Raw genomic sequence first — 13,170 nt, 5'->3', positions numbered from 1 at the left:
TTCCTTAATTGACCAATCTTGTGCTTTTCACTCTGGTGTATTGAAATAGGTCATAGGTATTGTGGGTAGTGTATGTTTTTAGTCCTGGTGTGAAACTTCAGTCTTTCTTCTCTCAGCTTCCCACCGTCCAAGGAAGAGATACACACACACACTGCTTTATACTTGCAACTTTAAAATTGCACGCATTGGTAACATTAATATGATTTCCTTTCCCTTCCATAGCTTCTCCTCTTCTGCTTTTCGCCAATCGTCGGGATGTCAGACTGGTGGATGCTGGAGGAGTGAAGCCAGAGTCCACCATAGTGGTCAGCGGCTTAGAAGATGCCGCGGCGGTTGATTTTCAGTACTCACAAGGCATCGTTTACTGGACAGACGTGAGCGAAGAAGCCATCAAGCAAACGTACTTGAACCAAACTGGGAATGTAGTGCAGAATGTCATTATTTCTGGTCTGGTTTCTCCGGATGGCCTGGCATGTGATTGGATTGGGAAAAAGCTGTATTGGACAGACTCAGAAACCAATAGGATAGAAGTTGCTAATCTCAATGGAACATCTAGAAAAGTCCTCTTCTGGCAAGACCTTGACCAGCCAAGGGCAATTGCCTTGGATCCAGCACATGGGTAAATATTAACGTGACTCTGCATGGCTGGAGTGTCACAGTTGCTTTGTGAGGGATTTTTGGCTCTGTAAAGAAATATAATCTCTTGTTTCTAATAAGCTCTTGTTTCAGATTCTACTTTCTCAAGGTATTTTATTGCTGAACATATGTTTAGACTTAAATACAATGTGGCAAGGAATGACAACCCAGATACAGAGCCAAAATTAAAATATATATAAAATAGCCGAGCTTAGGTGCCAATGAAAATACTCAATCAGTAAGAGTCTTACTTTTCCAATATGTCTTAATGTTGTAAATTTCTATTCCTGCAATTAACCTGTCTGGTAAGTTAATAGAACTCTTGTTTGGGTCGTGATGTGTGTGGTTTTCTTTTTTAATGCATGTAGACAGCAATGTATGTAAATCTCCTTTAGTCAAAACAGGAATTCTCACATGCTTTGCTTTGGTAAACAAAAGCCAATATGTTGAAATCGAGATTGTCATCTAATTATATAAGTGTTGGCAGGTGAATGAACCTGGTAGAGGCCCGAATGTCTAGATCAGTTTAGATCAGGACCCCATCATGCTAGCACTGTATGGACATATAGTAAGGAGGGGGTCTCTGCCCCAAAGAGCTTATAATCTAAATAGGCAAAGGAGATGTGTGTGTGTGTCCGTCCGTCCGTCCGTCCGTCCATCCACTGGATCAGACTGTCTTGGCGGTGCTTCCACCTGCAGCCATTCCTTGAATCCTGGTGCATTGCCAGTGTGGACAGAAAGAAATGTTGAAGCTGCATGATTGCAGCTCGTCCTGTCGGCTCTGTCCACACACAGTTCTTTGTGAGGGGTCACTTTATCCTTCTCTTCTAAATTAAGCAGCTCCTATATCCTTCCCCTCTTTAAGAAAGTCCAGTACCAATGAAAGCACACAATAAATTTAGGCTCTTTGTGAGAGTTGTTGAGGGGAAAAAATAGTTAGGTGTGTAGAATTCAATGTAAAAGTAATGGAATTTCACTGCATTTCAGTAACACAGAAATGACTGGCAGTGAGCTGGGAGAGAATCCGTCTCTGCAGAGCCTGTCTTTTCAATTGAGTGTCTGGGGTAAAAAAAAAAAAAAAAAAAAAAAAAAAAAAAAAAAAACCCAAAATGCAAGCAAAAGAAAGACAGAAGCAAAGGGAACTTGGTATTGTGCTGTGGCCATTTACCATAATACAAGCTGGAGTTGCCAGGCTCCTTCAGTAGCAGTCCCACATGCCAGACTCTTTCGAGACCAAAACAGGAAGGAGGAACATTTATAATTAACATGCAAATTAAACTTTCCCTAAGCGTGGTTGCTTATACCCCCAAAAGAAATCCTAAACTGCAATCATACCAAGTGATGCTCCAGCCACCACTGAGCAACTTTTAGAGGGGTAACCATGTTAGTCTGTATCATCAAAAACGACAAGGAGTCCTTGGGGTACCTAAGAGACTAACAAATTTATTTGGGCATAAACCCACGAAAGCTTATGCCCAAATAAATTTGTTGGTCTCTAATGTGCCACAAGGATTCCTCATTGTTTTCACTGAGCAACTGCTATTCTCCAGATGACTGGTGGATGCCAGGCAGGCAACCACAGCCCTGTGTGGTGGGGGAAAAAGGAGTGAACTTGCTGACCTTAGATGGCTTCTCCCAAAGGGACCTGTTCCTCTGGCCCTTGGTGCAAGGAGGAAACGAGAATTCAGCAGTGACACACAAGTTCACCAGTCTAATGGAAGTTTTTTAAAATAGTCATTAACCTGGAAACAGCAAAATAAAGCAGTGATGTACCTCCTCTGACACCGCCACTGAGGTGTGTTGGTGCTCACTGCTGTAAGGTCCTGTGTTTCAGGCTCTCAGGTGGTTCAGGACAGTGCCCCCTGTTGCTTCCTCTTGCCATGTTCCTGCAGCAGTTTGAGAGCAGCGGCACATGTGCACAGATCTTTAAAAAGGACAAAGATGTCGGGGGAAACAGTTTCAGGAGAGCCTGAATGGAATGTATGTTTTTCAAAAATGCTAGTGAAATCCTGCAAAATCTTGCCATTTTCAGAAAAGCACTTTTCATGGGGGAAAACCATTCCCTCTCCCTGCCCTCCTGCCCCCAAGCTGGTGGTATGTGCATCAGCAGTCTGGTAAAGCAGCAGTTGAAATGAGTGCTGCGCATGGTGGCCATGCTGTACTGGGTTACAAAACCCAAGTTAGGAAGTGTAGGCATGCTGAACTCACTGCACGCTGTTCAGGTGATGCTTAGCTCCCCCATGAAATGGCTGACTGCCAGACAGCGCAGCTTGCTGGGTAGGTGGTCCCCTTTGCAACATTTGCTTGGCAAACATTGGAGGGGGAAAGCTAGACAAGATGAAATACAACTTAAACTGGCCTCGGGTGGGGCTAGGTGGAGCTGTAAGCTAATGCTCTAGCCTTTTTCCTCTGGAGACTGGGATTCAAATCCTAAATAAAGATTATAGGTGCAAATGAGTTTGGCTGTCTGTAGTGATCCCTCACCGGCGTGTCACCGCTTCACTCTGCTCAGAAGAGGCCTAGAATGACTCTCAGGCTTTGGCTACACTGGCGCTGTACAGCGCTGCAACTTGCTGCGCTCAGGGGTGTGAAAAAACACCCCCCTGAGCGCAGCGAGTACAGCGCTGTAAAGCGCCAGTGTAATCAGTGCCTGCAGCGCTGCACGCTCGCTCGCAGCACTGCAAGCTACTCCCCTCGGCGGCGCTGTGAAGTCCCGAGTGTAGCCAAGCCCTCAGGAGTATGACGGGTCAGGGACAGTACTTGGGGGACTGGACTCAATGACCTTACAAGGTCCCTTCCGGTTCTATGAGATAGATAGGTATAGATTGAGGTGCATAGGGGTGCTTGCATTCTGCCTACACTAGCAAGTGCTGTCACTCCCTTGTAGTTTCATGTTTCCCAAACCTACTTAGAAAATGGATACCAGACTTAAAGATGGTCAGAAACCCAGCATCTGTGTGTGTATGGGAGGGGAAAAAACATGATACAGTTTTAGGTATAACTGAAATGCAATTAATGCCTATATAGAGACAGCCTCCTGGAGAGAGACTACATTTTATTCATATAGTCAGTGTTCATACTCAAGCCTAGATCTTATGCTTTTCTACCATTAACCCCTATCTGAAGTATACTGAGTTGGTACGGACAGTGTTAGATCCTGCCCTTGTGTGAGTTGTACCAAAGCAGAGGAGCAATGAATCTTAAATTATACTATGTTAAAGGACCTAAAGATAGAAACAAAAATGTGTATAAAATGGGGGGATACTAGTGATGCTATCCTCTGGGACAGTGGTTCCCAACCTTTCCAGATTAAGGTACCCCTTTCAGGAGTCTGATTTGTCTTGCGTACCCCCATGTTTCATTTCACTTAAAAACGACTTGCTTACAAAATCAGACATAAAAATACAAAAGTGTCACAGCACACTATCACTGAAAAGTTGCTGACTCTCATTTTTACCATATACTTCTAAAATAAATCAATTGGAATATAAATATTGTACTTAATTTAAGTGTATAGTACATAGAGCAGGATAAACAAGTCATTGTCTGTATGAAATTTTAGTTTGTACTGACTTCACTAGTGCTTTTTATGTAGCCTGTTGTAAAACTAGGCAAATATCTAGATGAATTAATGTACCTCCGGGAAGACCTCTGTGTACCCGCAGAGGTACATATACTCCTGGTTGAGAACTACTGTTCTGGGAAACTGCCCAAACTAATTTTAGGGAGGTTGCTTGGTATGGCTAGTTACTTAAAAGAAAAAAAATAGATAGCAAGTGTTGCGTGTGTGTGCATGCGTGCACATGCAAAGACTGGGAGATCATCATAGAGTACAGGAAATTAGAAGCAGCACAGACCACTTAAAAATGTAAGAGGAAAAGGCAGTGAGACAAAATTAGCTTAAAGAGCCTTTTATTTAAAGGGCCCACCAATGGGGATTTACTATCAGAGCTTATAAGAAAGCAAATTGTCAAAAACCGAAAAGGATATGATAAGAAATCCTGGCTCTGTTAAATCTGCCTCAGTACATATCGCAATATGCAGATCCTACAGAACCAGATGGAGCAGTATTTTTTAAAAAGTAAAACTTCCATTTCAGTAGGAAGATGCAGTTAGCAGAGATGCAAATATCTTGAACAGAGACTGAAAGGGCTGTAAACAGTTTAAAGCAGGAGTTCTCCCAGCCTTGGGATGCAAACAGGTTTCTGGGGAGTTGTGATCATCCTTCCTTTCTTACCCTAGCTTCTAGATCTTCTGGGTGTGAAGAGAACTTTGAGAGTAAAGCAGTGCAATGGTGCCCGAATCTGCAGACAGCCTGGAATAATGCTTCTAAGATGGATTCAAACTTGGGGCGTTGTGACCTCCTAAGTGTCACAGCCACTATGTTCCTTCTGTGTTTCCAAATGGAAAGTGGAACCTGGTATGGCAAATGACTAAAGGGAAAACCAAGTAGCTTGGTGATCAGAAGTGTGCAAGTTGCTATTTAACAATGTTCATCGGTCTATTTTCAATAAATGTGGGAGTACCATCATTTTGGGTATATTAAAGAGCCCGGGATGAGATCTAATATACGTAACTAGTCTGTGCTAGTGACACAGGTGCATATGTGCTTGCACCCTGGTATGGAATTTTGAATAACTGAATGCTCTGGAAGGTTCTACCACATACATAAATAAAGTTTACCCAAGGTCTGGCAACCTAGCCTCCCAGGTACTAGAAAACATATTTCTCTTGGGCAGCCAATGTTGTTTTCACGTTCCCTAGTTGCCTATTGTTCATAGACTATACCAGTGGTTCTCAACCAGGGGTCTGGGGCCCATTGGGGGGGGGGGCCCGTGAACAGGTTTCAGGGAGGCCTCTAAGCAGGGCCAGCGTTATAGTCGCTGGGGCCCAGGGCAGAAAGCTGAAGCCCTACTGCATGAGGCTGAAATCCAGGGCCTTGAGCCCCACCACCTGGGGCTGACACCGAAGTCTGAGCAATGTACCTTTGCAGGGGCCCCTGTGGTATGGGGCCCCAGGCAAGTGCCCTGCTTGCTACCCCCTAACATCTGCCCTGGATTTTATATTCAGAAAACTAGCTATTGTGGCACAGGTGGGCCGTGGAGTTTTTATAGCATGTTGGGGGGGGCGGCTCAGATAGAAGAAGATTGAGAACCCCTGGACTATACCACCATCCTGTTGTAAACAGGGAATAATTCTCCAAAAAATGGTCACTGCTTTGAGCTTGAAACACAGAGAGCTTTGGGTTGAAGCTGAAAAAAAAAAATAGTGTGTGATACCAACATCGATTTGAATTATAGCCTGTGAGATAACGGAGATGTGTCTTACTCTTTTGATCCTTCTACCCTTTTCCTAATTCTAGAAGTGATGATCAGGGAGTGTTTCTAAATTCCTTTCTCTCTGGAAATTGTGTTTTACGGCCAACACCTAGAGACTGTCGGACCATATGTGTGTCTGCATGTAAAGATTAAAATAAATCCTTCAAAGAACTAGTGAAAGTCATTAAACTCTTGTAATCAGTACAGGATTTTCTGATGCACTGAGACAGTATATTAATAATATACAGCTGCTTAATATGTACTATAGCGTTCTTTCCCATGCACTTCAAAGCCTGCTTGTTGGATCCCATTTGTGCATACATGGTTTCTAAGGAGACTGACGAGATGGTAAGCAGATTGTTTTACTTTCTTTAAAATTGGGCACGAGCTGTAAGAGGGCAGGTTGAGTGCAGTGGATTAGTGAGTGTTTCTGAACATCCAAATTCAAATCCCAGCTTAGGCTATAAGTGAAGCTGAGTTGTCTTTAATGGAAGATGTATGGCTAAATTCTCTGCACTGCTTTGAATAAAATCTCAACCATCATATGCAGTTATATTCTTATTAGGTGTACAGCAGGTGGGGATTCAGGGTCAGAAGCTTCACAAAGGACTCTCACTCTGATTTCCTGGTTTTCATATATTTTTGTTTCTTTAGAATTACAATGTACTAATACAACTTCAAATTAATGGGTGAGGATTTAAAGTTTTCCCTCTATTGTAACAAAAGGAAGCTCTCAGATCAAAACATGTTTTTTTAAAAAAAAAAGGAATTCACATCCTAAAGTAATGCGATGACCCTGCATGGACTGGGTTGTTGGCAAGGGGGACTGAACCTATGACCTCCGGATCTAAAACATAAACCTGTGCTACCTGCACTAATCCACCAGTTTGAAGGCTGTAGTGGACTCAGAAATCTTGATATGTGGAATGGCCATTGGAGGAGGACAAAGTGCCACTTGTGTTAGTGTGGGTTGCACAGGTATTTCCTTCTCAAAGGGAAAGGTTCATAGGATCTGAGCTTGACCTGCAAAAATGCTTGTAATCTAAATGGAAAGGACCAAGCATATCTCATTTTAAAACACAAACTTACCCCATCTCTCTAGCGTAGTGCAGCTAAAAGCCAAAAATCCCAGCCTGTAGCTGTTTTGGTGTGGCTCTCCACTACATTTGCCACAGAATTTAAACACATTGTCCAGAGCTGTATTGGTGATTGATGCTGATATACTAAGGTCCTAATCCAGCAAAACACTTATGTATGTGCTTAATTTTAAGCATGTGGGTAGAAGTCAATGGTACTACTCATATGTTTAAAGTTAAGCACATGTTTAGATGCTGTGGCAGGTTGAGGCCTAAAATATATCAGCATGGTAAGGTAAACTAATTCATTATCTCTTCAAAATGCTCCTTAAAACTCTCCTTTGCTGTGAGGCCTACAAAAAGACTTGACAATAGTTAGGTTGCGGGTGCATTAAAGCCACTTATCAGGCTGACGAATATTGTCTCCTTGTTTCCTTGTACTCCCCCATGTGTCTGTATCCATCTCTTCTCTTATACTTTAGATAGTAAGCTGCTTGGGGCAGGGAATATCTTTTTGTCTGTGATTGTACAGCACCTAGCGTGGTGGGGTCCTGGTCCATGATGGGATCCTCAGCCCAATAATAATCAAAGTAAAGTGCTACATACAATGAAGCTTGTTTTGACAACCTGTTGTGAAGCTAACTTTAGTTCCAGTCAAACCATTGGGGGAACACAAGTAGCAAAAAAAAGAAAATCAATAGAAATTCCAGACCTGTAAATATTACAAATGTGGGATAGAAAAAACATTAAAAACTGTAACAGAAAAGTTTTCCTTTGAGCAATGCATGCCATTACTGATGGCAAGTTAAATTACAGTTAAAATGAAGGAGATGTACCTTTTGAATGAAACTATTTTGATTACAGTGCTTCCTGGAAAGGCAAAGATTAGCTTATTCAGTACATAAATCTCATTAATAAACTTGGAGTATAAATCTATTTTGAAACTGTTCGCTAATTGGTTGGTACAGGGTAATTGGGATGAATGTGTGAAAAGCAGAGTTGTTTGTGAATAATGTAAGAAAAGTAGTCAACCATAAAATTGGTTACAAGTCTTATATCCAGCCTTCTGATATGGCTGTAATCTCTCAATGCTAAAAAGCTTTTGATATAAAGTATGGCCGTATAGCTGCAGACAGCAGCATACTTGAAGAACTTGTGGTTTTTTGTTTGTTTTGGTGAGGAAGGTACTTACTCACTCTAACTTCAGTTAGATGCCCTTGATATGGTGACCGCCAATCTCTGTAAATATCAAATTTGTTTTTCTCTTTATTTTCTTTTCCCCACTCTCTTCTCTCAGGCGTGATCAGGTGACAATTTCAAACACACCCACCACTAAACATAACTCATGGTTCAGAAGCAGGATAGAAAAACTGCATTTCAATGAGGTTGAATGGAAATTGCATGGAGAGGGGAGAAAATGCAGGATAGTAGTCCCCTCCCCATAGAAACACTATCTGCTCGGGGATACCAATGTTACAAGCTGTCACTGGTTCATTACCCTAATAACTGGATACTGTCCTAATTATTAAGAGCTTTGATTGCCTTTAAAAATTAACCCTCTCATGGTTTTTAAACTGCAACATGTACTGCTATTTGTTTTGACTCTGCACTGCATTCTTTTTTAACTAGGAGTGGCAAAGAGGTTGTTCTGATGCATGAAAAGTGGCTTTGGGTACCTGCTGCCCATTCTCTGCTTATGATACAATGGTAAGGAGGTAGTTGGCGTTCTGCACTGGGTCCTGCCATCAGCTTCTACTACAGAAGATGCCAAAGAGGCAGGAGAAGCCAGTATTCTTAAAGGCACAGTTCTGAATTCTCATTAGGTATTGTGCATAATTGGAACAATTAGAATAGGGTGGGGTTGACTAGCTACAAACATATATTGGTTTAGTTAAACAGGTGCAAATTCCTGTGTGAACACTTAGTTCAGTTTGAGTGACTTACAGTAACTCCTCACTTAACGTTGTAGTTATGTTCCTGAAAAATGCTACTTTAAGTGAAACAATGTTAAGCGAATCCAATTTCCCCATAAGAATTAATGTAAATAGGGGGGGTTAAGTTCCAGGGGAAAACTTTTCACCAGACAAGACTATATTTTATTTATATATACACAGTAAAGGTTTTAAACAAACAATTTAATACTGTACACAGCAATGATGATTGTGAAGCTTGGTTGAGGTGGTGGAGTCAGAGGGTGGGATATTTCCCAGGGAATGCCTTACTGCTAAATGATGAACTAGCACCCTGCTGGGCCCTCAAGGGTTAACACATTGTTGTTAATGTAGCCTCACACTCTACAAGGCAGCAGGAATGGAGGGAGGGGAGACAGCTTCAGAAAGATCTCACAAAACTAAGTGATTGGGCAACAAAATGGTAAATGAAATTTAATGTGGATAAATCTAAAGTAATGCACATTGGAAAAAATAACCCCAATTATACATACAATATGATTAGCTACAACTAATCAGGAAAGAGATCTTGGAGTCATCGTGGATAGTTCTCTGAAGACGTCCATGCAGTGTGCAGCGGCAGTCAAAAAAGCAAACAGGATGTTAGGAATCATTAAAAAAGGGATAGAGAATAAGGATATGTCTACATTACGGGATTACTCCGAATTTACAGAATTCGATTTTGGGCAATCGATTGTATAAAGTCGAGTGCATGCGGCCACACTAAGCACATTAATTCGGCTGTGTGCGTCCATGTACCGAGGCTAGCGTCGACTTCCGGAGCGTTGCACTGTGGGTAGCTATCCCATAGTTCCCGCAGTCTCCCCCACCCATTGGACTTCTGGGTTGAGATCCCAATGCCTGATGGGGCAAAAAACATTGTCGCTGGTGGTTCTGGGTACAGCCTCACCCCTCCCTCCGTGAAAGCAACGGCAGACAACCGTTTTGCCCCTTTTTTCCTGGGTGAACTGTGCAGACGCCATACCACGGCAAGCATGGAGCCCGCTCCGCTCAAGACAGCAGTCATGAACATTGTAAACATCTCGCGCATTATCGTGCAGTTTATGCTGAACCAGGACCTGAAAACCCAGGCGAGGAGGAGGCTGCGACTGCAGCGCGGCGACGAGAGTGATGAGGACATGGACATGGACACAGAATTCTCTCAAACCGCGGGCCCCGGCGCTTTGGAGATCATGCTGTTAATGGGGCAGGTTCTAGCCGTGGAACGCCGATTTTGGGCCCGGGAAACAAGCACAGACTGGTGGGACCGCATAGTGTTGCAGGTGTGGGACGATTCCCAGTGGCTGCGAAACTTTCACATGCGTAAGGGCACTTTCATGGAACTTTGTGACTTGCTTTCCCCTGCCCTGAAGCGCCAGAATACCAAGATGAGAGCAGCCCTCACAGTTGAGAAGCGAGTGGCGATAGCCCTGTGGAAACTTGCAACGCCAGACAACTACCGGTCAGTTGGGAATCAATTTGGAATGGCCAAATCTACTGTGGGGGCTGCTGTGATGCAAGTAGCCAAAGCAATAACTGAGCTGCTGCTACCAAAGGTAGTGACTCTGGGAAATGTGCAGGTCATAGTGGATGGCTTTGCTGCAATGGGATTCCCTAACTGTGGTGGGGCGATAGATGGAACGCATATCCCTATCTTGGCACCGGAGCACCAGGGCAGCCAGTACATAAACCACAAGGGGTACTTTTCAGTGGTGCTGCAAGCACTGGTGGATTACAAGGGACGTTTCACCAACATCAAGGTGGGATGGCCGGGAAGGGTTCATGACGCTCGCGTCTTCAGGAACACTACTCTGTTTAAACGGCTGCAGCAAGGGATTTACTTCCCAGACCAGAAAATAACCATTGGGGATGTTGAAATGCCTGTTATCCTTGGGGACATAGCCTACCCCTTAATGCCATGGCTCATGAAGACATACACAGGCAGCCTGGACAGTAGTCAAGAGCTGTTCAACTACAGGCTGAGCAAGTGCAGAATGGTGGTAGAATGTGCATTTGGATGTTTAAAGGGTCGCTGGTACACGTTACTGACTCGCTCAGACCTCAGCCAAACCAATATTCCCATTGTTATTGCTGCTTGCTGTGTGCTCCACAATCTCTGTGAGAGTAAGGGGGAGACCTTTATGGCGGGGTGGAAGGCTGAGGCAAATCGCCTGGCCGCTGATTACGCACAGCCAGACACCAGGGCGATTAGAAGAGCACACCAGGAAGCGCTGCGCATCAGAGAAGCCTTGAAAAACAGTTTAATGACTGGGCAGGCTACGGTGTGAAAGTTCTGTTTGTTTCTCCTTGATGAAAACCCGCCCCCTTGATTGACTCGTTCTCTGTAAGCATCCCACCCTCCCCCTTCGATCACAGCTTGCTTGCAAAGGAAATAAAGTCACTATCATTTAAAAATCATTTATTCTTTATTAATTGATTATAAAAAGAGGGAGAGAACTGACAAGGTAGCCCGGGTGGGGTTTGGGAGGAGGATAGGAGGGAAGGAAAAGGCCACTAAAAAAGTTCAATATAATGACAGCCTTTTGGTTGGTTTGTCCACTGGGGTGGAGTGGGAGGGTGCATGGAGCCTCCCCCCCCGCGTTCTTACACGTCTGGGTGAGAAGGCTATAGAACATGGTGAGGGGGGAGGGCAGTTATACAAGGGCTTCAGCTGCACTCTGTGATCCTGCTGCTGTTCCTGAAGCTCCACCAGACACCGGAGCATGTCCGTTTGCTCACGCAGCAGCAGCAGTGTTGCATCCCGCCACCTCTCATCACGGCGTCTCTCCTCTCCCCACGTTGGTCCCTCATGTCCTCGCGTTCACTGGCATCTTTCCTGTACTTCGATACCGTGTCCTTCCACTCATTCTGATGAACCCTTTCATTGCGGGTCGATTCTATGATTTCAGAGAACATTTCATCTCGCGTCCTTTTTTTCCACCGCCTTATCTGAGATAGCCTTCGGGACGGAGGAGGGAGGCTTGAAAAATTTGCAGCTGTGGGAGGGAGGGAAAAAAGGGAGAGAAGTATTTAAAAAGATACATTTTACAGAACAATGCTTATACTCTTTCACGGTGAACAACATTATCCACATTACACAGCACATGTGATTTCAGAACAAGGTCGCATTTTGCATCTTAATATTGAGTGCCTGCAGCTTTGGTGTTAGAGATCACAGACGCAGGTCCGGGCAACAGAATTCGACTTGCATGCGGCCATGGTAAGCCATTGTCTTTCGGCTTCTGCAGCCTTCAGAAAAGCAGCACCCTCCTTTCCTACATACCAAGCAAAGCCCATTGAGTGCTGCGGTTTTCCTGTTAACGTGCAGCAGCAGAAACCAAACTCTCCCCCCCCACCCCCATTTCCAATTCTCTGGGATGATCGCTTTACCCCTCCCCTCACCGCGTGGCTGGTATCAGGGAAGATCCCTGCTAGCCAAATGCGAAAAGCTCAGCGCTAATCCCCCTCCCCCCACCTCTTGGCTAACTGCAGGGAAGGATTTCTTTTCAGCCACAGGCAAACAGCCCAGTAGGAACGGCCACCTTTGTCCCCTTAATTAAATTCCCGTATTTCAACCAGGTTACCATGAACGATATCACTCTCCTGAGGATAATACAGCGAGATAAAGAACGGATGTTGCTTGAATGCCAGCAAACACCGGGACCATAAGCTGCCAGGCTTTGTCATGCAATGATACCAGATTACTTGCTACTAGCATGGCGTGGTCAAGTGTCCTACCATGGAGGACAGAATGAGGCTGCACTGCCCAGAAACCTTGTGGCAAGGCTTTTGGAGTACCTCCAGGAGAGCTTCATGGAGATGTCCCTGGAGGATTTCCGCTCCATCCCCAGACACGTTAACAGACTTTTCCAGTAGCTGTACTGGCCGCGAATGCATCCCAAGCCTTCAGGGCAAATTAATCATTAAAAAAAGCTTGCTTTTAAACCATGTTTTCTATTTACAAAGGTAACTCACCAGAGGTCCCTTCCATGGCTTCATGGTCTGAGATAATGCCCTGTGAGGGTTGGGAGGGTACTTCAGTCAGGCTGAGAAAAAGATCCTGGCTGTTGGGGAGAACAGAGTGCTGTGTGCTCTCCGCAAGCTCGTCGTTGTCCTCCTCCTCCTCCTCCTCATCTTCCCCGTCCACAGAATCCTCAGGCATGGCTGAGATTACCCCCTCCTCGGAATCCA

General features: G+C 44.4%; 1 protein-coding gene across 2 annotated transcripts in view; it reads left to right on the top strand.

Annotated features, from left to right (window-relative positions):
• The first annotated feature begins 218 nt into the window (after positions 1–218).
• Positions 219–13,170, top strand: part of LRP5 (LDL receptor related protein 5) — a 198,347-nt gene continuing 185,395 nt past the window's right edge. Inside the window, exon 1 of one of the 2 annotated variants that reach the window (XM_026657626.2) lies at positions 219–619. The gene's annotated coding sequence lies outside the window, so the exon portion shown is untranslated. The remainder of the gene's footprint in view (positions 620–13,170) is intronic. The other variant, XM_026657627.2, reaches the window with a different exon arrangement.

The sequence above is a fragment of the Terrapene carolina genome, unplaced genomic scaffold (assembly GCF_002925995.2).
Source record: "Terrapene carolina triunguis isolate 2854851 unplaced genomic scaffold, T_m_triunguis-2.0 Scaffold250, whole genome shotgun sequence".
In the NCBI taxonomy this organism is placed as follows: Eukaryota; Metazoa; Chordata; order Testudines; family Emydidae; genus Terrapene; species Terrapene triunguis.
This window is presented reverse-complemented; position numbering and strand designations above follow the sequence as displayed.